Source organism: Mustelus asterias, chromosome 21 (genome assembly GCF_964213995.1).
Source record: "Mustelus asterias chromosome 21, sMusAst1.hap1.1, whole genome shotgun sequence".
In the NCBI taxonomy this organism is placed as follows: Eukaryota; Metazoa; Chordata; class Chondrichthyes; order Carcharhiniformes; family Triakidae; genus Mustelus; species Mustelus asterias.
Genome location: NC_135821.1, coordinates 20424128 through 20450998, shown reverse-complemented (window position 1 = coordinate 20450998; position 26871 = coordinate 20424128). Strand labels below are relative to the sequence as shown.

The 26871-nt window shown below is 47.1% G+C and overlaps 1 pseudogene across 1 annotated transcript in view; it reads left to right on the top strand.

Annotated features, from left to right (window-relative positions):
- Positions 1 to 4959: 4959 nt before the first annotated feature.
- LOC144509190 (X-ray repair cross-complementing protein 5-like) overlaps positions 4960 to 26871 on the top strand; it is a 32464-nt pseudogene continuing 10552 nt past the window's right edge. Inside the window, exons 1-7 of the transcript XR_013500413.1 lie at positions 4960 to 5051; positions 11057 to 11166; positions 12274 to 12412; positions 15107 to 15361; positions 18511 to 18694; positions 21179 to 21365; positions 24756 to 24924. The product of XR_013500413.1 is annotated as an X-ray repair cross-complementing protein 5-like (transcript). The remainder of the gene's footprint in view (positions 5052 to 11056; positions 11167 to 12273; positions 12413 to 15106; positions 15362 to 18510; positions 18695 to 21178; positions 21366 to 24755; positions 24925 to 26871) is intronic.

The following is a 26871-nucleotide window of genomic DNA, read 5'->3' as shown; positions in this document are numbered from 1 at the left end:
GTTAGAGACTGCTGGCTGATTTTATTTACTGCTCCCTGAGCCAGAGGTTCCTGAGTGTAGTTGTGTGTAACTGAGCGAGTCAGAATCGTCACGACACAGAAAGGGACCATTGAGTTAGTGCCAGCTCTCTGTCGAACAATCCAGTCAGTCCCACTCCCCCGCTCTATCCCCGTCTCCCCACAAGTTTATCTTCCCCCAAGAGCCCATCCAATTTCCTTTTGAAATCTTTCATTCTTTCTGATTTCACCCCCTTCCTCACTTTCCCCCCTGCACATCTTGCCCGAAACCTCATCTCTGTCTCCTTCAGTCCTTGTACCCTCAGCTAACGGCAATAGCTTTTCTTTGTCCACCTGATCTAAACCTTGTACACCCTTGGCAAATCTCCTCTCAATCTCCTTCACTCCAACGAGAACAACCCCAACTTCTCCAACCTAACCCTGTAGCTAAAATCCTCCCCATCCCTGGCACCATTCTGATAAATCTCCCTCTTCACTGTCACAAGGACCCTCACACCCTTCCTAAAGCGACCAGAACTCAGTGCAGTCTTCTAATTGATGCTTAACCCAAGCTTTATACAGGTTCAGCATAACTTCCCTACTTTTGTCCTCAGTGCCTCTAATAATGAAGCCCAAGATGCTTTGCGAACCGCTCTCAATATGTCCAGCCACCTTGAAAGATGCACATGAACCCACAAGTGTCTCTGTCCCTGCTCACTCTCCGGATTTCTGCCATTAAGGAATATCCAAAAAATCTCTTCTTTCCAATACAACTTCTATTTGTTCCTTCCACCTTCCTCCCTGGTTCTGTACGTGCTTAAAAACAGTTCATCATCAACAACTTCTTGTTCTATTATATAGAATTACATCAAATGTACGAGATCCTGTGGCACAGTGGGTTGGTGTCCCTGCCTCTGATCCAGAAACTCCGGGTTCGAGTCCCACCCCAGGACTTGATGCCCAAGGAAGGTGCGTTCATAACACGGCCAAACAGGTTGAGAATCAGCCTGTAAAATCCTTCCAAACAGATGCCAATGTCAGGCGGTGAGAGTGGGAGAGATTCCTGGTCAGACATGTGATGGAAAGAATGTTGGAGCCTCAACCGTCACTGACCATAGCTCCAGACTACAACACGCATGGAAAAGTGCAGGTTACCAAGGCAACTCGGACTCTCTGAGTGAACTGTAACATGAAGTCTACAGCCATTCAGCCAAACGAGGTTGTGCTAGTTTGTAAGTTCCACACAAGTTACTGCCCACTCTGCTTCCTCTCCGCTTCTCAACGTACCCTTTCTCTCTCAGGTGGTTTATCCAGCTTCCCTGTTTTAAATTAATTTATGGAAGGCTCCTGATCTGGAACATTGGGCCGGAAATTCATTGTGCAGGTGAGAATTGGGAGTTGAGTATTTTCCCTCCATTCCTGTAGTGCCCCTCCGCGGGATATCCATCTGCCTGAGACAGAAATGGAGGTAGTGGATGCTAAGGTGGCATTCACAGAGACATTAGCCCAGTTCTGAAGACCATTGTAAAGCCCCCACCCCCCCGCTCATCCTCACCCCTCTCACCACCCTGCACCACCTTGAGTGCCCTCACCCACACACTCAGTGTTCACTTTACATACATACAGTCATAGAGACATAGAGTTTTACAGCACAGGAAGAGCCCCTTTGGCTCATTGTTTCCACGCTGGCCATCAAACACTTATCTATTCTAATCCTATTTTCCAGCACTTGATTTGTAGCCTTGCATTCTATGGTGTTTCGTGTGCTCATCTAAATGCTTCTTCTGAGGGTTCCTGCCTTTACCACCCTTTCAGGCAGTCAGCTCTAAATTCCCACCAGCCTCTGGGTGAAAAAGCTTTTCCTCACATCTCTTTTAAACAACCTGCCCCTTAACTTAAATCTATGCCCTGGTTATTGATGATGTGGAGATGCCGGCGTTGGACTGGGGTAAACACAGTAAGGAGTCTAACAACACCAGGTTAAAGTCCAACAGGTTTATTTGGTAGCAAACGCCACTAGCTTTCGGAGCGCTGCTCCATCGTCAGGTGAGTGGGAGATCTCCTCACAAATAGGGCATATAAAGACTCAAACTCAATTTACAGAATAATGGTTGGAATGTGAGTCTTTACAGGTAATCTTAAAGGTACAGACATTGTGAGTGGAGAGAGCGTTAAGCACAGGTTAAAGAGATGTGTATTGTCTCCAGACAGGACAGTTAGTGAGATTTTGCAAGTCATGGGGGTTACAGGTAGTGTGACATGAACCCAAGATCCCGGTTGAGGCCGTCCGCATGTGTGTGGAACGTGGCGATCACTCTCTGCTCAGCGACTCTGCGTTGTCATGAAGGCCATCTTGGAGAGCGCTTACCCGAAGATCAGAGGCTGAATGCCCGTGACCGCTGAAGTGTTCCCCAACAGGAAGAGAACACTCTTGCCTGGTGAAGTGGACCTCTTCACCGCACAGGACCTTCAACTGATGCTATACACTAGATACATCGATGACATTTTCTTCCTTTAGATTCATGGTGAACAATCACTGAAACAACTATATGATGACATCAACAAGTTCAATCCCACCATCAGACTCACCATGGACTACTCTCCAGAATCGGTTGCATTCTTGGACATACGCATCTCCATCAAGGACGGTCACCTCAGCACTTCACTGTACCGCAAGCCCACAGATAACCTCACGATGCTCCACTTCTCCAGCTTCCACCCTAAACACGTTAACGAAGCCATCTCCTATGGACAAGCCCTCCGTATACACAGGATCTGCTCAGATGAGGAGGATCGCAACAGACACCTCCAGACGCTGAAAGATGCCCTCATAAGAACAGGATATGGCGCTCGACTCATCGATCGATAGTTCCAACGTGCCACAGCGAAAAATCGCACCAACCTCCTCAGAAGACAAACACGGGACACGGCAGACAAAGTACCCTTCATCATCCAGTACTTCGCCGGAGCGGAGAAGCTATGACATCTTCTCCAGAGCCTTCAACATGTCATTGATGAAGACAAACATCTGACCAAGGCCATCCCCACACCCCTACTTCTTGCCTTCAAACAACCGCACAACCACAAACAGACCATTGTCCGCAGCAAACTACCCAGCCTTCAGGAGAACAGTGACCACGACACCACACAACCCTGCCACAGCAACCTCTGCAAGACGTGCCGGATCATCGACATGGATGCCATCATCTCACGTGAGAGCACCATCCACCAGGTACACGGTACATACACTTGCAACTCGACCAACGTTGTCTACCTCCATACACTGCAGGAAAGGATGCCCCGAGACATGGTACATTGGGGAGACCATGCAGACGCGACGACAACAGATGAATGAACACCGCTCGACAATCACCAGGCAAGAGTGTTCTCTTCCTGTTGGGGAATACTTCAGCAGTCACGGGCATTCGGCCTCTGATCTTCGAGTAAGCGTTCTCCAAGGCAGCCTTCACGACATGCGACAGCGCAGAGTCTCTGAGCAGAGACTGATAGCCAAGTTCCGCACACATGAGGACGGCCTCAACCAGGATCTTGGGTTCATGTCACACTATCTGTAATCCACGACTTGCCTGGGCTTGCAAAATCTCACTAACTGTCCTGTCTGGAGACAATACACATCTCTTTAACCTGTGCTTAACCCTCCCTCCACTCACATTGTCTGTATCTTTGAGACTTGATTACCTGTAAAGACTCGCATTCCAACCATTATTTTGTAAATTGAGTTTGTGTCTTTATATACCCTGTTTGTGAACAGAAATCCCACTCACCTGATGAAGGAGCAGCGCTCCGAAAGCTAGTGGCTTTTGTGACGAAATAAACCTGTTGGACTTTAACCTGGTGTTGTGAGACTTCTTACTGCGCTCTTAAAGCGCCATATTCTCCTCTTAAAGGGACAGCTCCCTCCAGGGGAACACATTTCAATAACTGCTGCTTTAATACTAACTTATATTTCTTCTCCCATTGCTCTTCTCTGTTGTATATCATTCCAAACATTTAAAATCCAGATGTGTAATTTAAAAGAGACTTATATTGGGCACATTTCCCAACACCAAGTCTCACTTTCCACCAAGGAGGAGGCCATTCGGTCCCTCGAGTCCGTTCCATTATTCAGCTAATTCATGACTGATCTGGGTCACCTACCTTGAATCTGTTAATACCCTTTGCCTGGAGAAAATTAATCAGCCGCAGTGAGGCCAGCACTGGATGAGGCTGGGAGCCGTACATCTCCCTTTGGAACGCTCCACCCCACTGTGGACTGTGGATGCTCACTCGATGAGCATAGTCCAGGCAGAAATCAATAGGACTTTGGGTGCCAAAGGAGATGGGGTTAATGCAGGGAGGTGGAGTTGAGGTAGATGATTAGTCATGATCTTATTGAATGGCAGGACAGGCTTGAGGGGCGGCACGGTAGCACAGTGGTTAGCACTGCTGCTTCACAGCTCCAGGGTCCAGGGTTCGATTCCCGGCTCGGGTCACTGTCTGTGTGGAGTTTGCACATTCTCCTCGTGTCTGCGTGGGTTTCCTCCGGGTGCTCCGGTTTCCTCCCACAGTCCAAAGATATGCGGGTTAGGTTGATTGGCCAGGTTAAAAATTGCCCCTTAGTGTCCTGAGATGTGTAGGTTAGAGGGATTAGCAGGTAAATATGTGGGGGTAGGGCCGGGGTGGGATTGTGGGTCGGTGCAGACTCGATGGGCCGAATAGCCTCCTTCTGCACTATAGGGTTTCTATGATTCTATGGTCTACACTAGCTCCGATTGAGAGAGCTGTATGCCCTTGAAGAAGTGAAACCAATCAAGGCACTGTTTTGTTTTTAAATCTTTTTGAGTCCAAAGTGACTGAATTATTCTGCCACCTTGTCTCTGTCACTTCCCTGGGCTAATCCCATGATCCAGGAATGTCTCCTTTGGTTAATGTTGTCCCTTGTACTTCTACCTGACAGGGGAGTTGGCACTTCCTCCACAGCCGATATGGCGGATTGGCAGTCACACTTTAGGAATGAAGATGAGGAGGATCCAGAGGAGGCAGAGGAAAATGAAGGTAGGTCAAATGTGAACCCTAGGTTTACAACGGCACGGTGGCACAGTGGTTAGCACTGCTGCCTCACAGCGCCAGGGACCCGGGTTCAATTCCCGGCTTTGGTCACTGTCTGTGTAGAGTTTGCACATCCCCCCCGTGTCTGTGTGGATTTCCTCTGGGTCCACTGGTTTCCTCCCACAGTCCAAAGATGTGCGAGTTAGATGTATTGTCCATGCTAAATTGCACCTCAGTGTCAGGGGGGCTAGCTAGGGTAAATGCATGGGGATAGGGCCTGGTGGGATTGTGGTCAGAGCAGACTTGATAGAACATAGAACAGTACAGCACAGAACAGGCCCTTTGGCCCACGATGTTGTGCCGAGCTTTGTCTGAAACCAAGATCAAGCTATCCCACTCCCTATCATCCTGGTGTGCTCCATGTGCCTATCCAATAACCGCTTAAATGTTCCTAAAGTGTCTGACTCCACTATCACTGCAGGCAGTCCATTCCACACCCCAACCACTCTCTGAGTAAAGAACCTACCTCGGACATCCTTCCTATATCTTCCACCATGAACCCTATAGCTATGCCCCCTTGTAATAGCTCCATCCACCCGAGGAAATAGTCTTTGAACGTTCACTCTATCTATCCCCTTCATCATTTTATAAACCTCTATTAAGTCTCCCCTCAACCTCCTCCGCTCCAGAGAGAAAAACCCGAGCTCCCTCAACCTTTCCTCATAAGACCTACCCCCCAAACCAGGCAGCATCCTAAGTGTTCCCTTAAAGTAAGGGAACACTTAGGAAGCAGTGATCATAATATGGTAGAATTCAGTCTGCAATTTGAAAGAAGGAAGGCAGAATCAGATGTGAAGGTTCTACAGTTAAATAAAGGTAATTACAGGCGCATGAGGGAGGAACTGACAAAAATCGACTGGAAGCAGAGCCTAGTGGGAAAGACAGTAGAACAGCAATGGCAGGAGTTTCTGGGAGTAATTGAGGACACAGTGCAGAGGTTCATCCCAAACAAAAGAAAGGTTATCAGAGGGGGGATTAGGCAGCCATGGCTGACAAAGGAAGTCAGGGAATGCATCAAGGCAAAAGAGAGAGCCTATAATGTGGCAAAGAGTAGTGGGAAGTCAGAAGATTGGGAAGGCTATAAAAACAAACAGAGGATAACAAAGAGAGAAATAAGGAAGGAGAGGATCAAATATGAAGGTAGGCTAGCCAGTAACATTAGGAATGATAGTAAAAGTTTCTTTAAATACATTAAAAACAAACGGGAGGCAAAAGTAGACATTGGGCCGCTCCAAAATGACGCTGGTAATCTAGTGATGGGAGACAAGGAAATAGCTGAGGAACTTAATAAGTACTTTGCGTCAGTCTTCACAGTAGAAGACATGAGTAATATCCCAACAATTCAGGAAAGTCAGGGGGCAGAGTTGAATATGGTTGCCATCACAAAGGAGAAAGTGCTAGAGAAACTAAAAGGTCTGAAAATTGATAAATCTCCGGGCCCAGATGGGCTACATCCTAGAGTTCTAAAGGAGATAGCTGAAGAAATAGTGGAGGCGTTAGTTATGATCTTTCAAAAGTCACTGGAGTCAGGGAAAGTCCCAGAGGATTGGAAAATCGCTGTTGTAACCCCACTGTTCAAGAAGGGAACAAGAAAAAAGATGGAAAATTATAGGCCAATTAGCCTAACCTCAGTTGTTGGCAAAATTCTAGAATCCATCGTTAAGGATGAGATTTCTAAATTCTTGGAAGTGCAGGGTCGGATTAAGACAAGTCAGCATGGATTTAGTAAGGGGAGGTCGTGCCTGACAAACCTGTTAGAGTTCTTTGAAGAGATAACAAATAGGTTAGACCAAGGAGAGCCAATGGATGTTATCTATCTTGACTTCCAAAAGGCCTTTGACAAGGTGCCTCACGGGAGACTGCTGAGTAAAATAAGGGCCCATGGTATTCGAGGCAAGGTACTAACATGGATTGACGATTGGCTGTCAGACAGAAGGCAGAGAGTTGGGATAAAAGGTTCTTTCTCAGAATGGCAACCGGTGACAAGTGGTGTCCCGCAGGGTTCAGTGTTGGGGCCACAGCTGTTCTCTTTATATATTAACGATCTAGATGACGGGACTGGGAGCATTCTGGCCAAGTTTGCCGATGATACAAAGATAGGTGGAGGGGCAGGTAGTATTGAGGAGGTGGGGAGGCTGCAGAAAGATTTAGACAGTTTAGGAGAGTGGTCCAAGAAGTGGCTGATGAAATTCAACGTGGGCAAGTGCGAGGTCGTACACTTTGGAAAAAAGAATAGAGGCATGGACTATTTTCTAAACGGTGACAAAATTCATAATGCTAAAGTGCAAAGGGACTTGGGAGTCCTAGTCCAGGATTCTCTAAAGGTAAACTTGCAGGTTGAGTCCGTAATTAAGAAAGCAAATGTAATGTTGTCATTTATCTCAAGAGGCTTGGAATACAAAAGCAGGGATGTACTTCTGAGGCTTTATAAAGCACTGGTTAGGCCCCATTTGGAGTACTGTGAGCAATTTTGGGCCCCACACCTCAGGAAGGACATACTGGCACTGGAGCGGGTCCAGCGGAGATTCACACGGATGATCCCAGGAATGGTAGGCCTGACATACGATGAACGTCTGAGGATCGTGGGATTATATTCATTGGAGTTTAGGAGGTTGAGGGGAGATCTGATAGAAACTTACAAGATAATGAACGGCTTAGATAGGATGGACGTAGGGAAGTTGTTTCCATTAACAGGGGAGACTAGGACGCGGGGGCACAGCCTTAGAATAAAAGGGAGTCACTTTAGAACAGAGATGAGGAGAAATTTCTTCAGCCAGAGAGTGGTGGGTCTGTGGAATTCATTGCCACAGAGGGCTGTGGAGGCCGAGACGTTGAGCGTCTTCAAGACAGAAATTGATAAATTCTTGATTTCTCGAGGAATTAAGGGCTATGGGGAGAGAGCGGGTAAATGGAGTTGAAATCAACCATGATTGAATGGTGGAGTGGACTCGATGGGCCGAATGGCCTTACTTCCGCTCCTATGTCTTATGGTCTTATGGTCTTAAATCTCCTTTGCACTCTTTCCAGCGCTTCCACATCCTTCTTATAGTGAGGTGACCAGAACTGCACACAATATTCCAAATGTGGTCTCACCAAGGTCTTGTACAGTTGCAGCATAACCCCTGATGGGCCAAATGGCCTCCTTCTGCACTGTAGGATTCTACGATTCTAACATGCTGTACACCTCTAGATAATAAGAACATTCGAGGCTGATGAGACGGGTTTTTGATAGGAGAGGGAAACAGGCAGGGAAGTGGAGTTAAGGCCACAATCAAATCAGCCGTGATCTTATTGAATGGTGGAGCATTCCTGTTCCTATTTATTATGTTTAAGTACAACACACTGCGCACGTTTTGATAATTCTAATCCTGACCTGAAACCATGGCCTCAATGAGTGACAGAACAGTACTCAGTAGTGCTTCACCCAGATGTTATATAGGGTGGCACAGTGATTAGCACTACTGCCTCACAGCGCCAGGGATCCATGTTTGACTCTCGGCTTGGGTGACTGTGCGGAGTCTGCACATTCTCCCCGTGTCTGTGTGGGTTTCCTCCAGGTGCTCAGTTTCCTCCGGAAAGATGTGCTGGTTAGGTGCATTGGTCCTCTGGTTCTTGATCCTGCCACCAATGGGAACAGTTTCTCCCTCTTGACTCTGTCCAGATCCCTCGTGATTTTGAACTTTTCCAAGGAAAACAGTTCCAACTTCTCCAATCTATCCACATAACTGAAGTCCCTCATCCCTGGAACCACCTGGACCTTTTCTGAAGCCGTCATATCTTTCCTAAATTGCAATCTCCAGAATTGGACGCAATACTCCAGTTGATGCTGGACCAGTGTTTTGTAAAAATTCATTTTCACTCCCTTGCTGTTGTACTCTGTGCTGTTATTTATAAAGACCAAGGTCCCATGTGCCTTTTTATCCACTTTCTCAACTTGTCCTGCCACCTTCAGTGATTTATGCACATATACACCCAGGTCTCTCTGCTCCAGCACCCACTTTAGAATTGTTTGTTTTATTTTATATTGTGTCCTATGCATTCTTCCGACCAAAATGAATCAGAAAGAGGCTATTCGGCCCATCGAGTCTGCACTGACCACAATCCCACCCAGGCCCTACCGCCATATCCCTACATATTTACCCACTACTCCCTCTAACCTACGCATCTCAGGACACTGAGGGCAATTTTTAGCATGGCCAATCAACATAACCCGCACATCTTTGGACTGTGGGAGGAAACCGGAGCACCCGGAGGAAACCCACGCAGACACGAGGAGAATGTGCAAACTCCACACAGACAGTGACCCAAGCCGGGAATCGAACCCAGGTCTCTGGAGCTGTGAAGCAGCAGTGCTAACCACTGTGCTAGCGTGCCGAATCATTTTGCGTTTCTCAGCATTACATTTAATCTGATACTTGTCCATTCCATCAGCCCCGTCTTTGTCCTCTTCAAGTTGAACACTATCTCCCTGACAGTTCACAGTACTTCCAAGTCTTTCTTAATTCAATTTTTGCAAACACATTTCCAGCTTCATGACAGGTGGCACAGTGAAGGTATTCCTCCCATGTGACTCAGCCACAACTTCAGAAAGATCTGAATCCTTTCTCTCTCCACAGACACTGCCAGACCTGCTGAATTTTTCCAGCATTTTCTATTTTTATTTCAGATTTCCAGCATCCCCAGTTATTTGATTTTATTAGATGAGTAAAACGCTATCATTAAGAAACCCACCAACGCCTCTATTTTCTGAGGAGACTAAGGAAATACAACTGGAAGAATGCTTTCGATGATGCATCTGTAGGTGTTGGTGAGAGTCGTATGTCCGCCACGACTCTCACCAACTTTTACAGATGCAAGATAGAAAGCATCCTTTCTGGTTGTATCACAGCTTGGTATGGCTCCTGCTCTGCCCAAGACCGCAAGGAACTACAAAAGGTCGTGAAGGTAGCCCAATCCATCACACAAACCAGCCTCCCATCCATTGACACTGTCTACACTTCCCACTGCCTTGGCAAAGCAGCCAGCATAATTAAGGACCCCACGTACCCCAGTCATTCTCTCTTCCACCTTCTTCCGTCGGGAAAAAGATGCAAAAATCTGAGATCATGGTACCAACCGACTCAAAAACAGTTTCTTCGAATCATAGAATCCTACAGTGCAGGAGGAGGCCATTTGGCCCATCGAGCCCGCACCGCCAACTATCCCACCCAGGCCCTATCCCCGTAACCCCACATATTTACCTTGCTAATCCCCCTGACACTAAGGGACAATTTAGCATAGTCAATCAACCTAATCTGCACATCATTGGAGTGTGGGAGGAAACCGGAGCACCCGGAGGAAACCCACGGGGAGAACGGGCAAACTCCACACAGACAGTGACCGGAGGCTGGAATTGAACCCGGGTCCCTGGCGCTGTGAGGCAGCAGTGCTAACCACTGTGCCACCGTGCACCCCTGCTACCATCGGACTTTTGAATGGACCTACCTCGCATTAAGTTGATCTTTCTCTACATCCTGGCTATGACTATAACACTACGTTCTACACTCTCTCCTTTCCTTCTCTATGAATGGTATGTTTTGTCTGTATAGCGTACAAGAAACAATACTTTTCACTGTATACTAATCCATGTGACAAAACAAATCAAACCAGGGTGACACCCCCCCACCCCCCACCCCTGCAGTCTTTCCGGGGCCTTCTCTGAGTGATGACCCTGCGGTTCTAGCAGGTCGTTTAGAAAGGCGTTGGGCCACAGCTATCGATTTTTTTTAACAAAAGAGAATGTATTACATCCACTCACAGAGATGTCCAGCTGTTACAAACACCATAAATCCCTCCTAATACAAAGAAGCGTGTAGTGGTTGGAGAATGATCACAAGCTGCGATTACTCAGTTTTATCACCTGCCGCTCTTTTCCATCAGTTAAGGTTGTGACGTGTTGATTTATGTTTCAGAGGACGTTCGATACGCAGGCAGGGACAGCTTAGTCTTCCTCATCGATGCCTCGGAGGCCATGTTTGAAATGAATGGTGAGGCCACTTCAGCATTCGACATGACTATTCAGGTAAGAGGAGACCAGTGACAGTGCTGTAGGTGACAGTCGTTCTGTATGTTCAGGGCTGAGGTAGACAGATTTTTAATCAGTCAGGGAATCGAGGGTCTTGGGGATAAGGCGGGAAAGTGGAGTTGAGGATTATCACATCAGATCAGTCATGATCTCATTGAATGGTGGAATAGACTCGATGGGTTGAAAGGCCTCCTTCTGTTCCTATGCCTGATACTCTAATGGTCCTATAAAACCAGATGTCTGTCTCTCCCTCACATCTCTGAGAGACACACACACACAGTCCCTCTTCTTAAAAACATTCAAGGCACATTTTTACCTCAAAAAAGGTTTTTGAAATTTGTCCTGATGTTTTTCAAAAATACTGTGAAGAAAATCTACCGTACAAAGGGGACAGCACGGTGGCACAGTGGTTAGCACTGCTGCTTCACAGCGCCAGGGACCCAGGTTCGATTCCCGGCTTGGGTCACTGTCTGTGTGGAGTTTGCATGTTCTCCCTGTGTCTGCGTGTGCTGAGTGTTTTAAGAATATAAGAACATAAGAAGTAGGAGCAGGAGTAGGCCTTCTAGCCCCTCAAGCCTGCCCCGCCATTCAATAAGATCATGGCTGATCTGATAGTGGTTTAGTTCCACTTACCCGCCCGCTCCCCATAACCCTTAATTCCCTTATTGATCAGAAATCTATCTACCTGTGACTTGAAAACATATTTAACGAGGTAGCCTCCACTGTTTCAATGGGCAGAGAATTCCAGAGATTCACTACCCTCTGAGAGAAGAAGTTCCTCCTCAACTCTGTTCTAAACTGACTCCCCCTTATTTTGAGGCTGTGTCCTCTAGTTCTTGTTTCCTTTCTAAGTGGAAAGAATCTCTCTGCCTCTACCCTGTTGAGCCCCTTCATTATCTTATATATCTCCATAAGATCTCCCCTCAGCCTTCTAAACTCCAACGAGTACAGGCCCAATCTACTCAATCTCTCCTCATAAACTCACCCCCTCATCTCCGGTATCAACCTGGTGAACCTTCTCTGTACTCCCTCCAAGGCCAATATATCCTTCCGCAAAGGTCAGTTGATAGTGCTGCTGACTGATTAGACTCTCTCTACTTGCAGTGTGTCCACAGGGTTTACACCAGTAAGATTATTAGCAGTGACCGTGACCTTCTGGCTGTCATGTTCTTCGGGACTCAAAAGCACAAGAACTCTGTTGACTTCAAGCATGTTTATGTCCTCCATGACTTGGACACACCAGGCAAGTTTATCCCCCAGATCTGGAGCAAGTCCGTTTAAAGGAGGCAGAGAGTGTGTATAGATGGGTCTTTTTCTAAATGGAGGTCGGTCACCAGTGGTATGCCCCAGGGATCTGTTCTGGGACCCTTGCTGTTTGTCATTTTCATAAATGACCTGGATGAGGAAGCGGAGGGATGGGTTGGTAAGTTTGCCGACGACACGAAGGTTGGTGGGGTTGTGGATAGTCTGGAGGGATGTCAGAAGTTACAGAGGGACATAGATAGGATGCAAGACTGGGCGGACAAGTGGCAGATGGACTTCAACCCAGATAAATGCGTCGTGGTCCATTTTGGTAGGTCAAATGGGATGAAGGAGTACAATATAAAGGGAAGACTCTTAGTACTGTAGAGGATCAGAAGGACCTTGGGGTCCGGGTCCATAGGACTCTAAAATCGGCCCCGCAGGTGGAGGAGGTGGTTAAGAAGGCGTATGGTGTGCTGGCCTTTATCAATCGAGGGATTGAGTTTAGGAGTCCGGGGATAATGATGCAGCTATACAAGACCCTCGTCAGACCCCACTTGGAGTACTGTGCTCAGTTCTGGTCGCCTCACTATTGGAAGGATGTGGAAAAGATTGAAAGGGTGCAGAGGAGATTTACAAGGATGTTGCCTGGATTGAGTGGCATGCCTTATGAGGATAGGCTGAGGGAGCTCGGTCTTTTCTCCTTGGAGAGACGAAGGATGAGAGGAGACCTAATAGAGGTGTATAAGATGTTGAGAGGCATAGATCGGGTGGACTCTCAGAGGCTTTTTCCCAGGGTGGAAATGTCTGCTACGAGAGGACACAGGTTTAGGGTGCTGGGGTGTAGGTACAGGGAGATGTTAGGGGTAAGTTTTTCACACAGAGGGTGGTGGGCGAGTGGAATCGGCTGCCGTCAGTGGTGGTGGAGGCGAACTCAATAAGGTGTTTTAAGAGACTCCTGGATGAGTACATGGAGCTTAATAGGATGGAGGGTTATAGGTAGGTCTAGAAGGTAGGGATGTGTTCGGCACAACTTGTGGGCCGAAGGGCCTGTTTGTGCTGTAGTTTTTCCATGTTTCTATGTAAACTCGGTGTGGGGTATGTCCCTCCCTTGGGACTCTGCTCTGTGCAAGTTGTGGCGTAGGTACGCAGCTGGTAGCAGTAAAGTGACAATAACCAGGCAATCTCATTCAGTGATGTTGATTGAGAAGTAACTATTGGCCGGAATACTGGGAATACACTTCAGAAGTATTGACTGTAAAGCATTTTGGGACATCTGGGATTGGGAAAGGCGCTATATCAATGCAATTGGTGCTTTTTGGTTGCATTTTTCACATTTACCCACCGTCTTCTCATTGGATCACTGATATGAAGATCAGGCAACAGGATGGACTGAATGGCCTCCTCACCATAGAATCCTACAGTGCAGAAAGAGGCCATTCGAGTCAACACTGACAACAATCCCAGGCCCTATCCCCGCAACCCCATGTCTTTACCCTGCTAATCCCCTGACACTAAGGGTTAATTTAGCATGGCCATTCCACCTAACTGTACGTCTTTCAGACTGTGGGAGGAAACCGGAGCCTCCAAAGGAAACCCACGGGGAGAATGTGCAGACTCCACGCAGACAGTGACCGAAGTCGGGAATCGAACCCGGGCCCCTGGCGCAGTGAGACGGCAGTGCTAACCACTGTGCCACCCGTGCCACCATGTATGTAAAATTCTATATTTCCTTGATCCCATTTCCTTCGTCCCTCTGTCCAGTTGGGTTAACATCCTTTCTGCCTCAGCCACAAAACCCTGAAAATAAATTTCACATGTTTACAACTCACAATTCTCTAGGACTTGTCTGGACCACAGGAATGGAATGAACATTCTGCTAATAAGAATAGTCTATTTGAAACTCCAGATTTAATGTCCATTCTTGGACCTAATTGCTAATTACCGCAATCTCAGCCCGTCCAGAGCCGCTAAGCGGACAGCTCAAGTCCAGATGAGATTCTGTTTCCATGGAGCAGAACATGTGCCTCCTCGAGCCCACTTCCACTGGAGGTGTGGGGAACTCTGGCTGGCATGAGGCACCATTTTGCAGAACGGCTCAGACTGAGGTTCAAAACGCACAAGTTCTTGGATGCATTGTTTTGAGGTCCTGGTGGAATAGAAATATTGTGGTTACAAATGCAGGTCAGATGCTGGGAACTCTGCGGGGAGTAACTCACCTTCTGACTCCCCCAATATCTGTCCACCATCTACAGGGCACAAGTCAGGAGTGTAATGGAATACTCCCCACTTGCCCGGATGAGTCCGGCTCCAACTTCACGCAAGAAACTCGACACCATCCAGGACAAAGCGGTCCACTTGATTGGCATCACATCTACCACCTTCAACACTCTCACTCTCCTCCACCGAGTGGCAGCCGTGTGTACCATCTGTAAGATGCTCTGCAGCAACTCACCTAAGGCTCCTTCAACAGGATAAAGTAGACGTGGAGCGGATGCTTCTGCCGGTGGGGCATTCTAGGACGAGAGGTCATAGTCTTAGGATAAGGGGCAGCAAATTTAAAACAGAGTTGAGGAGAAGCTACTTCTCCCAAAGGCTTGTAAAATAGTCTAGCGATAATACCACTGGGCCATCGCCTCCCCTGGTGTGTTTAATAGATTGATGTTCTAATCTGACTCTCTCTGTCTGGGCTCAGGTGCTAAGCGAGTACTGGAGTTGGACCAGTATGAGGGGGAGAAGGGGAACAAGTCCTTCAAGAAGAACATAGGCCACAGTACCGATGACTCGTTGAGCGATGCTCTCTGGGTCTGCTCCAATCTCTTCAGTGACGTCACGCTGAAACTGAGCCACAAGCGCATCATGCTGTTCACCAACAATGACAACCCACATGCTAAAGACAGCTCCAAAGCACGACTGACTAGAACAAAGGCCAATGACCTGCGAGAGACAGGTAGGCAAACCACTGTTCCCATCAAGCATTTGATGCTTGATACCGGGGCGACACGGTAGCACAGTGGTTAGCACTGCTGCTTCACAGCTCCAGCGACCTGGGTTCGATTCCCGGCTTGGGTCACTGTCTGTGTGGAGTTTGCACATTCTCCTCGTGTCTGCGTGGGTTTCCTCCGGGTGCTCCAGTTTCCTCCCACAGTCCAAAGATGTGCGGGTTAGGTTGATTGGCCATGCTAAAATTGCCCCTTAGTGTCCTGGGATGCGTAGGTTAGAGGGATTAGTGGGTAAAATATGTAGGAATATGGGGGTAGGGTCTGGGTGGGATTGTGGTAGGTGCAGACTCGATGGACCGAATGGCCTCTTTCTGTACTGTAGGGTTTCTATGATTTCTATGATTTGTCAGCGACTGGTTCAAAGATGTTGAATCATAAAGTCCTCACTTAAGATTGCAGTTGCATTGCCGTGAAGTGCAACTTTATGTGAAACAACTTTAAACAAATCAGGTTTTCCCATTAAAACCAATGTGAAAGCTGTCTTTAGAGTCTGTAGGACATTTCTCAACATGATAACCTGTGAGTGAAAATATTTAATGTTGCTGAATTACTATAGCGGTCGATGAAATAACTTTTGAAATGAAATCAATTTAAAGATATAAATATACTTCGCTCCGGTTTTCTGCCCATCACGCTTGCCGAATCTCCCACGTGCCACACATTCCACTCGCTGACCCTCCCTGTCGTTGCCCCTCCAGCTCCCCGCCTCTTCCACTCCCTCACCTTTCCTCTTGCTACCAGCCCTCTGGCTTATGGCTGCCGCCCCCCCCCCCCCGATCCTTGACCCTCTGGGTCACTGCAGACCCTCTTCCTCAGCTTGTCACCTGAGAGCAGAGATTTCAGAGGGTTATCGGACTGGGGTGCAGGTCGCAGAGACGGGGAGGGCTGAGGCAATGGATGGATTTGACAAGATTGAAAATAGTGCTTCGCACAAAATTGGAGCGTAAGTAGGCCATTCGGCCCCTCCCGCCTGCTGTGCCGTTCAATGAGATCATGCCTTGTACGTTTGTGTTTCAAATTCCACATTCCCATCTACCCACAATAATCTTTGATTCCCTCGCCTAACAAGAATCTCTCTACCTCTGCCTTAAAGATATTCAGTGACCCCCCATTGCCTTCTGAGACAGAGGCCGGAATTTTACCGGCACGCCTGCCCTGATTCCGGGGGTGGGTGAGGCTCGGAGAACGGCATTCTCCGTTAGCCTCGGGCGGGATCGTACGAACCTCGAGCGGACGTGCCAGTAAATTCCGGCCAGAGAGTTCCAAAGTCATGCAACCCTCTGAAAGAAAACAATTCTCTCCATCTCTGTCCTAAAAGGGCGACCACTAATTTCAAAACAGAGCCCGCTCGGTCTGGACTCTCCCACAAGAAGAAACATCCTTTCCATGCCCACCTTGTCCAGACCGTTCAGGATCTTAGTTACTTCAATCAAGTCACCCCTCACCCTTCTAAACTCCAGTGGAAACAAGCCCAGTCTGCCCAACCTTTCCCCATAAGATAAACCGCTCGTTCCAGCTATCGATCCAGCAAACCCCCTCTGAAACGTCTCCAACTCATTTACACACTTCCTTAAAATCCCATGGAATCCCTACAGTGCAGAAGGAGGCCATCGAGTCTGCACCAACCACAATCCCACACAGGACCTATTCCTGTAACCCCACATATTTACCCTGCTAATCTGCCTGACACTTACAATCACTTCACTGACAATCCCACCCAGGCCCTATCCCCAAAACCTTATGTATTTACCCAGCTAATTCCCCTGATACTGTAGGTTAGGTGGATTAGCCATGGTAAATGCATGGGGTTACAGGGATAAATCGATTGGGTGGACCTGAGTGAGATGTTTTTTCGGAGAGTCGGTGCAGACTCAATGGGCTGAATGGTCTCCTTCTGCACTGTAGGGATTCTATGGTTCATTCTCACTCTCTCGAAGACTCACTTAACTTGCTATTTTCCTGTTTAAACACCTGTAGAAACACATGCTATAAGTTTTCACATTTCTAGCCATCTTCCTTTCATGGTCTAATTTCTTTCTCCTGATTAACCTTTGGTCATTCTCTGCTGTTCTTCACATTCTAACCAATCATCTGACCTGCAGTTATATGCTTTTTCCTTAAGTTTGACAGTTTCCTTAACTTCTTTAGTTAACCACAGAAGTGGGTCCTCCCCCTCCAAATATTTTTAATAGTAGAAATTTACTTATTCAGAATATTCTGAAATAGCCCCTTAAATGTCTGCCACTGGTTGTCTTTTGATCTTTCCCCTAGCCTAATCTTCCAGTCCATTTAGCTAGCACAGCTTTCATGCCCACATAGTTGCCTTTATTTAAGTTTAAAATACTAGCCTTAGACCCACTCTTCTCCCTTTCAAACTATTCAGTCGTGTTGAAGCAGGGTTAGACAGTGTAGTGGCCAGACCAGTGTTGTATTTGTGCATTGGAGCTTCATCGAACAATCCCTTCACTGCTTCCACTGTCCTGATTGTCACCTGAAGCGTGGTTCTGTAGGGATGGCCAGTAGGCTGTTTCCCAACCTGGGTTGGTGTCCTGCCAGCCAGCACCGAAAGGGAAAGGGTAACTAAAGGGAAGGGTAAGACCTGCAGTCCACGCCAGCCTGCCCTGTGACGTGATGGTACGAAGACCGGAACTAAACACTTCTTCCTCTCTTTCCTCATTCTATCCCTCCACTCCCCGCTTCCCCCACAGTCACCGACATAGTCTGCTAATCAAGGCAAATAAACAGGCCTAAAGTCAAACCCGTCAGGCAACCAAAACCAGTCTAGGAGATCACAGATCAAATCTGATTTTCTGTACTTCACAATCTTTACCCTCATCAAGAACTGGGTCCAGCTCCAACTTAAAGAATCTGAGAAACGTTGCAGGGAAAATTGCCGATCATTTTTGTCAAAAGTTTGGGTGGAATTTTCCCGTCCCGCCCACCACGGGAATCGTAGCGAGCGGGACATGGACCCTTGGGGGTGAGCATGGCTGGAAAATCCCGCCCATCATCTCGCAGGCAATAATAACAGAAGCTTTGCCGTTTGCTGCTATGCTGTGAATGGCGTGTCTTTGTCTCTGCCCTTGTCTGTGTACAGGTATCATCCTTGACCTGATGCATCTGAAGAAGCCTGGTGGGTTTGACATGTCTCTCTTTTACTGCGACATTGTCAGTGTATCAGAGGATGGGGATGCAGCTGTGCAAGGCGAGGGGTCAGCCAGGTTGGACGATCTGCTTCGGAAAGTGTGGGCCAAGGACTACAAGAAGAGGACCGTCACCAGGTCAGCAGTCACTCAGAGTAGCACCGCGTCTCCTGGGTCCTCGGAGAGTTTCTAATGTACTCCCTGCGAACCTTGGCAGACAGAACGTCCGTGTTCATGCACACAATCTGCTCAAATGTACAGACGATCTTCATAGATTAGGCACTCAGGGCATGTTTCCACTCGCAGGGAAGAGCGAAACCAGAAGCCGTCAACACCAGGTAGTGACCAGGCCAGGAATGCAGGAGAAATTTCTTTACCCAGAGAGTGAGGGGAATGTGGAACTTGGCTACCACAGGGTTGTAATGAATGGTGTAGCTGCGTTTAGGGAGAAGCTGAATGAGCATGAGAGAGAAAATCATCGGCCGGTTACGCTGATAACGCTAGAAGGGAGAGGGGAGGGAGAAAGTTCATGGGAAGCGGAAATACTGGCATGCAGCTGTTGGGCTGAATGGCCTGTTTCTCTGCTGCATCTCTGATGTTGAAACATCATAAAGTGCATCATGTTACTTTGACAGGAATCGGCCATACAAAGAATTGAGTACAGCACAGGAACAGGCCCTTCAGCCCTCCAAGCCTGCGTCGACACAGGACGCCTTTCTAAACTAAAGACCTTTCGTCTCTACGCGGTCCGTATCCCTCCATTCCCGGCCTATTCATGTATCTGTTAAGATGCCTCTTAGACGTTGCTATTGTTTCTGCTTCTACCACCTCCTCTGGCAGCGAGTTCCAGGCACTTACCACCCTCTGTGTAAAAAAACTTGACTCTCACATCTCCTTTAAACTTTCCCCCTTTTTGCCTTAAACCTCTGTCCCCTAGTAATTGACATTTCTACCCTGGGAAAAAGACTCTGACTATCCATTCTATCCACGCCTCATAATCTTGTAGACTTCTATCAGGTCGCCCCTCAGCCTCTGACGTTCAAATGAAAACAAATCAAGTTTGTCCAATCTCTCCTCATAGCTAATACCCTCCAAACCAGGTAACATCCTGGTAAACTTTTAATGTGGCGACCAGAACTGTTTGCAATATTCCAAACATGCCCTAACTAAAGCTCTATACAGCTGCAACTTGACCTGCCAATTTTTGCACCCTATGGCCCAACCGATGAAGGCAAGCATGCCATACGCCATCTTGACCACCTTATCCACTTGTGTTGCCACTTTCAGGGAACTGTGGACCTGTACGCCCAGATCCCTCTTTATGTTGATGCTTCTAAGGGTCCTGCCATTTACTGTGTATTTCTCTACTGCATTGGACCTTTCAAAATGCATCATCTTTGATTTGATTTGATTTATTATTGTCACATGTATTGGTATACAGTGAAAAGTATTATTTCTTGCCACTATACCGACAAAGCATACCATCCATAGAGAAGGAAAGGAGAGAGTGAACAATGTTTCAGCCATAGCTAGGATGTAGAGAAATATCAACTTAATGCAAGGTAGGTCCATTCAAAAGTCTGATGGCAGCAGGGAAGAAGCTGTTCTTGAGTCAGTTGGTACGTGACCGTATCTTTTGGTGGAAGAGAGAATGTCCGGGGTGTGTGGGGTCCTTAATTATGCTGGCTGCTTTGCTGAGGCAGCGGGAAGTGTAGACAGAGTCAATGGATGGGAGGCTGGTTTACGTGATGGATTGGGCTACATTCACAACCTTTTGTAGTTTCTTGCGGTCTTGGGCAGAGCAGGATCCATACCAAGCTGTGATACAACCAGAAAGAATGCTTTCTATGATGTATCTGTCGAGGTTGGTGAGAGTCATAGTGGACATGCCAAATTTCCTTAGTGTTCTGAGAAAACAGGCGCATTTGTCTGGATTAAATTCCATCTGCCATTTCTCCGCCCAAGTCTATCCAGACTATCTATATCCTGCTGCATCCTCTGACAATCCTCCTCACAAACATTGGTAAACATAGCAACTATTTTCCACACACACTTGAACAGTGAGATAATGACCAGATCTGTTTTTTGGAGGTTAATTTGACAGGACAGAGCTTCCCTGCTCTCCAAAGTAAAGTTTATTTATTAGTCACAAGTAAGGCTTACATTAACACTGCAATGAAGTTACTGTGAAATTCCCCTAGTTGCCACAGTCCGGCGCCTGTTCGGGTCAATGCACCCTAACCAGCACATCTTTCAGAATGTGGGAGGAAACTGGAGCACCCGGAGGAAACCCACACAGACACGGGGAGAATGTGTAAACGCCACACAGACAGTGACCCGAGCCAGGAATCGATCCCGGGTCCCTGGCGCTGTGAAGCAGCAGTGCTAACCACTGTGCCACCGTGCCATCCTCCATGTGGTGCTGTGGGATCTTTTACATCCAACTGACCAAGTCATCAGGACCTTGGCTTAAACCCCACCGCCCCCCATCTCTAAACTGCCGCCTTCTTCAACCGCTTAATGTGCATCAGAATGTCTTTGAGTTTCAGCCCCTGTTAAACTCTCTGTTCCGGTGCCGCTTGTATTTGATGTCCTGTTTTTTTTTTGTTTTGTTTTGGCCAGGCTGAACCTGAAGCTGGGAGAAGGCGTGGAACTTTCAGTCGGAGTTTACAATCTCGTGCGGAGTGCCAGGAAACCCAGTGCTGTCCGCCTGTACCGAGAAAGCAACAAGCCCGTCAAAACCAAAACCCGCTGGTTTAACGGGGAGACGGGCAGTCTGCTCCTGCCCAGCGACACCAAGAAGGCCCAGGTAAAGGACGGTGAACCTATACTGTGCTGAATTAAAACGTCAACTCCTGCCTGACCAAAGGCAAAACACTGCGGATGCTGGTAATCTGAAATACAAACAGAAAATGCTCTTTCTTAATTCATGAACGAGATGTGAGTTATTGTGCATCCCTAATTGCCCTCGAGAAGGCGATGATGAGGCGTTTTCTAAAACTGCTGCACTCTGCGGTGTGAAGGCACATCCACAGTGCAGTTTCATCATGACTTTTGTCACAACTGAGTGGCTTTCTAAGTCAATCAGAGGGTAGTTGAGAGTCAGCCATGCGGTTCTGGATCCTCAGACAGGCCAGACCGGGTAAGGACGGCAGATTTCCTTCTCTAAAGAGCATTAATGAACCAGATGGGTTTTTACAACAATCGGGTAATTTCATGATCACAGACTAATTTCCCCTTTATTATACAGCTCTGGTGAAGGGTCATCCAGACTCGAAACGTTGGCTCTTTTCTCTATTCACAGATGCTGCCAAACCTGCTGAGATTTTCCAGCATCTTCTCTTTTTCTCCCCCAGTTGCTGTGTGGTTTGAACTCGTGCCTCTAGATCGATGGCATGGTGGCACAGTAGGTTAGCACTGCTGACTCACAGCGCCAGGGACCCGGGTTCGATTCCTGGTTTGGGTCACTGTCTATCTGGAGTTTGCACGTTCTCCCCGTGTCTGCGTGGGTTTCCTCCGGGTGCTCTGGTTTCCTGCCACAGTCCAAAGATGTGCGGTTTAGGTGGATTGGCCGTGCTAAATTGCCCCTTTAGTATCAGGGGGACTAGCGAGGGTAGATGCATAGGTTTATGAGGACAGGGCCTGGGTGGGATTGTGGTCGGTGCAGACTTGATGGGCTGAATGGCCTCCTTCTGCACTGTAGGGATTCTATGATTCTATCATTAGTCAAAACCTCTGAATTACTCATCCAGTAACAGAACTCCCCTGTTATTGTATCCCTTGTGCGTACTGTACAGAGAGAAACAAGAGTTAATGTTTTAGGTCGATGACTTTTCTTTACAACTAGCCCACGTTAGACATGCCACAGGGTTCAAACAGGTACAGAAGGAAGGTATGCACGGAGGGCTGGAAAGAGTGAAAGGGGAGGCAGCAGAGATTAAATAACAGAAGAGACAATGGTGCAAGGCAAAGATAGAATGGTAATGAGATGAGTAAATAAAGAGAAAAAGAACTTGTATTAATTAAAATAGCGCCTTCCACAACTTCAAGATGGCCCAAAGCACTTCACAGCCAATGAAGTACTTCTGAACTTTCCTGTAGACGAAAGGAATATGCCCAAGCCTTGCACCTATTTTGAATTATCTGGCAGCTTGAGGAGCCTATAGCTCCCCATTGCTTTCTCCATGGCAAGACCTCGGCCAATCAGAGTCGACTTGTCAAGCAATCAACACCCTTTTCTCCTGTGGTATAAATTGTCACAATTGTTTGAAATTTAACCTTCTGGGGTTTGTCCTGATGAGTGCAAGACAAAAAACTTCGACAACCTGTCTCCTTGTTCAGCATTGATTTCGAAGTTTAGCCACTGCTGTAATGTAGGAATCTTTCTACTTACATTTGACTCTCTTCATCCCTTTCTTCCACAAACTGATTCCCTCCCTGTAACTTGCTTTTTTATTTTAAAATAAGGATCAGTACGAGGTATCATTTTTATTTTCTGCTCTGTCTTTAACTGGTTACCTGTTTAAAGTTAAAAGTTTATTTATTAGTGTCACAAGTAAGGCTTACATTAACACTGCAGTGAAGTTACTGTGAAAATCCCCTAGTTGCCACACTCCGGCGCCTGTTCGGGTAACGCTGAGGGAGAATTTAGCACGGCCAATGCACCCTAACCAGCACGTATTTCGGACTGTGGAAGGAAACTGGAGCACCCGGAGGAAACCCACGCAGACACGGGGGAGAACGTGCAGAGACTCCACACAGACAGTGACCCAAGCCGGGAATCGAACTCGCGTCCCTGGCGCTGTGAAGCAGCAGTGCTAACCACTGTGTCACCATGCCGCCCCGTTTCTGGGATACGCATCACCCTTCTTCCAAAGTCCTGAATATTTTGTACCATCGTAATCCAGACAGCCAGTGGGAAGAGGCTTCCATCCCTTTGCTCTTTTTATACCGAGATTAACTTTCCATTTTTCAGTCAGACCTTCACTGGATTAGCTCTTTGAAGAAGAGGCATACGGACCCGAAATGTTAACTCTGCTTCTCTCTCCGTGCACCTGCTGAGCTTTTCCAGCATTCTCTGTTTTTATTTCAGATTTCCAGCGTCCATAGTATTTTGCTTTCACTTCATTGAGTTTATCTGCTTGATGTGGTTACATGACCATCTATATTGATGGATTATTCCACAAAATATGTCCAGCCTAATGAACAGAGCGTGCTTGAGCCTCTGTGTTATTTAACAAAATAACACAGAGGCTGTGTTACTCATGACAGTGATCACTCATATCACACAGTGTGACCTAATCCAGAAGAGGACCGTTAGGGCGGCACGGTGGTTAGCACTGGTGCCTCACAGCGCCAGGGACCCGGGTTCGATTCCCGGCTTGGGTCACTGTCTGTGTGGAGTCTGCACGTTCTCCCCGTGTCTGCGTGGGTTTCCTTCGGGTGCTCCGGTTTCCTCCCACACTCCAAAGATGTGCGGGTTAGGTTGATTGGCCATGATAAATTGCTCCTTAGTGTCAGGGGCACTATCAGGATAGATACATGGGACTACAGGGATAGGGGCTGGGTGGGATTGTGGTCGGTACAAACTCAATGGGCTGAATGGCCTCCTTCTGCACTGCAGGAATTCTATGATTGCCCATCCCCAGTTGCCCTTGAGAAGGTGGTGGTGAGCTTCCTTCTTGAAACGCTACAGTGCATGTGGTGTAGGTACACCCACTGTGCTGTTAGGGAGGAAGTTCAGGGATTTTGACCCAGAGACAGTGAAGGAACAGCCAATATATTTCCAAGTCAGGATAGTGAGTGGCTTGGAGGGGAACTTGTAGGTGATGGTGTTCCCAGGTATCTGCTGCCCTGGCCCTTCTAGATGGAAGTAGTTGTGGGTTTGGAAGGAGCTATTGAAGGAACCTTGGTCAGTTCCTGCAGTGCATCTTATCGATGGTACACACGGCTGCCAATGTGTCCGTGGTGGAGGAAGTGAATGCTTGTAGAAGGAGTGCCAGTCAAGCGGGCTGTTTTGTCCTGGATGGTGTCAAGCTTCATGAGTGTTGCTGGAGCTGCAAGTGGAGAGTACTCCATCACTCCTGACTTGTGCCTTGTAGATGGTGGACAGGCTTTGGGAGGGTCAGCGGGCGAGTACCTCGAAAGATGTTGCTCTTTCATATAATTTAAGCCTGTTCTTGTTCTTTTTGGTTCCCAGGTTTATGGACAGAGGCAGATTGTTCTGGAGAAAGAGGAAACCGAGGAATTGAAGAGATTTGATGGCCCAGGCTTGGTTCTCATTGGTTCCAAGCCATTGTCACTCTTAAAGAAGCACCACCACATCAGACCCCCACAGTTCATTTACCCAGATGAGATGCTGATAACAGGTAACCCTCAGCCGCTGTGACTGCTGCCCTTTGGCCAAGTGGGCATGGCTCTACCCAGGGTATTTATAGAGCACAGGGTCCAAACTTCATCCCCCTTCTCCTCAGTTAGCTGATGGTTCACAAGACAGATTCATGCAGATAATGATGGGAAACCCTGCAGTGGCAGCGAGAAGTGTTAAAACGTTAGGAGCTAATGTTCCAGCATGAAGGAATCCTACTGGAGAGAGAGAGAGTGACATTTTATATATTTATAAGGCAGCCGTAATACAGAGCAGATGCAAATATGTTATCGGATAGAATACCCCTCCTCTAGAATCCCTCTACCCTAGAATACCCTGTATAGAATACCACTATCCTAAAATACCCTGTTTAGAATACCCCTACTCTAGAATCCCTCTACCCTAGAATACCCTGAATAGAATCCCTCTATCCTAGAATACCCTGTCTAGAATATCTCTATCCTAGAATACCCCATATAGAATCCCTCTATCCTAGAATACCCCGTATAGAATCCCTCTATCCTAGAATACCCCGTATAGAATACCTCTACCCTCGAATATCCCGTATAGAATACCTCTATCCTAAAATACCCTGAATAGAATACCTCTATCCTAGAATACCATGTATAGAATACTTCTATCCTAAAATACCCTGAATAGAATTCCTCTACCCCGGAATACCTCGTAGAGAATACCTCTACCCTAGAATACCCTGTATAGAATACCTCTACACTAGAATATCCCGTGTAGAATCCCTCTACCCTAGAATACCCCATACAAAATACCTCTATCCTAAAATACCCCATATAGAATACCTCTACCCTAGAATACCCTGTATAGAATACTGCTACTATAGAATACCTCTATCCTAAAATACCCCATTTAGAATACCTCTACCCTAGAATACCCTGTATAGAATAGTGCTACTATAGAATACCTCTATCCTAAAATACCCTGAATAGAATCCCGCTACCCTAGAATACCCCGTAGAGAATACCTCTACCCTAGAATACCCTGTATAGAATACCGCTACCCTAGAATACCCTGTATAGAATACCCCTGCCCTAGAATACCCTGAATAGAATACCTCTACCCTAGAATACCCTGTATAGAATATAACTACGCTAGAAAACCCTGTATAGAATATAACTATCCTAGAATACCCTGAAGAGTATCCCCTATCCTTGGGAGCTGTATCACTGATTGTTTGATGCTACCTGAGCATTATTATATCTTAAGAGATGAGAAGATGAATTTGAGCTCATTGTAACTGGTCCACTTCCTCTCATTACAGCATGCGGTTACATACTGAATGGCGTTAATGTGTTCTCTCCACTGCTCTGGATCATAGATCATGCCAAAGATTTCTCACACTTTGAATCGAGGAGTCAGGTGCTGAATCCTATTACCCTGATTAGAAACATAGAAAATAGGAGCAGGAGGAGGCCATTCAGCCCTTCGAGTCTGCTCCATCATTCATTATGATCATGGCTGATCATCCAACTCGATATTCTGTTCCCATCTTCCTCCCCATATCTTTTGATCCTCTTCGCCCCAACCAAGTGCTATATCTAACTGCTTCTTGAAAACATTCAATATTTTGGCCTCAATTACTTTCTGTGGTAGCAAATTCCACATATTCACCACCCTCTGGGTGAAGACATTTTTCCTCATCTCTGTCCTAAATGGTTTAGCCTGTATTCTTAAATTGTGATCCCTGGTTCTGTACGCCGCCCCAACCCCCCGCCATTGGGGAACATCCTTCCTGCATCTACATTGTCTCGCCTTGTTAGAATTTCAAGTTTATTTATTTGTGTCAGAATTACATTAACACTGCAATGAAGTTACTGTGAAAATCCCTGAGTTGCCACACTCTGGCGCCTGTTTGGGTACACCGAGGGAGAATTTAGCATGGCCAATGCAATTAACCAGCACGTCTTTCAGATTA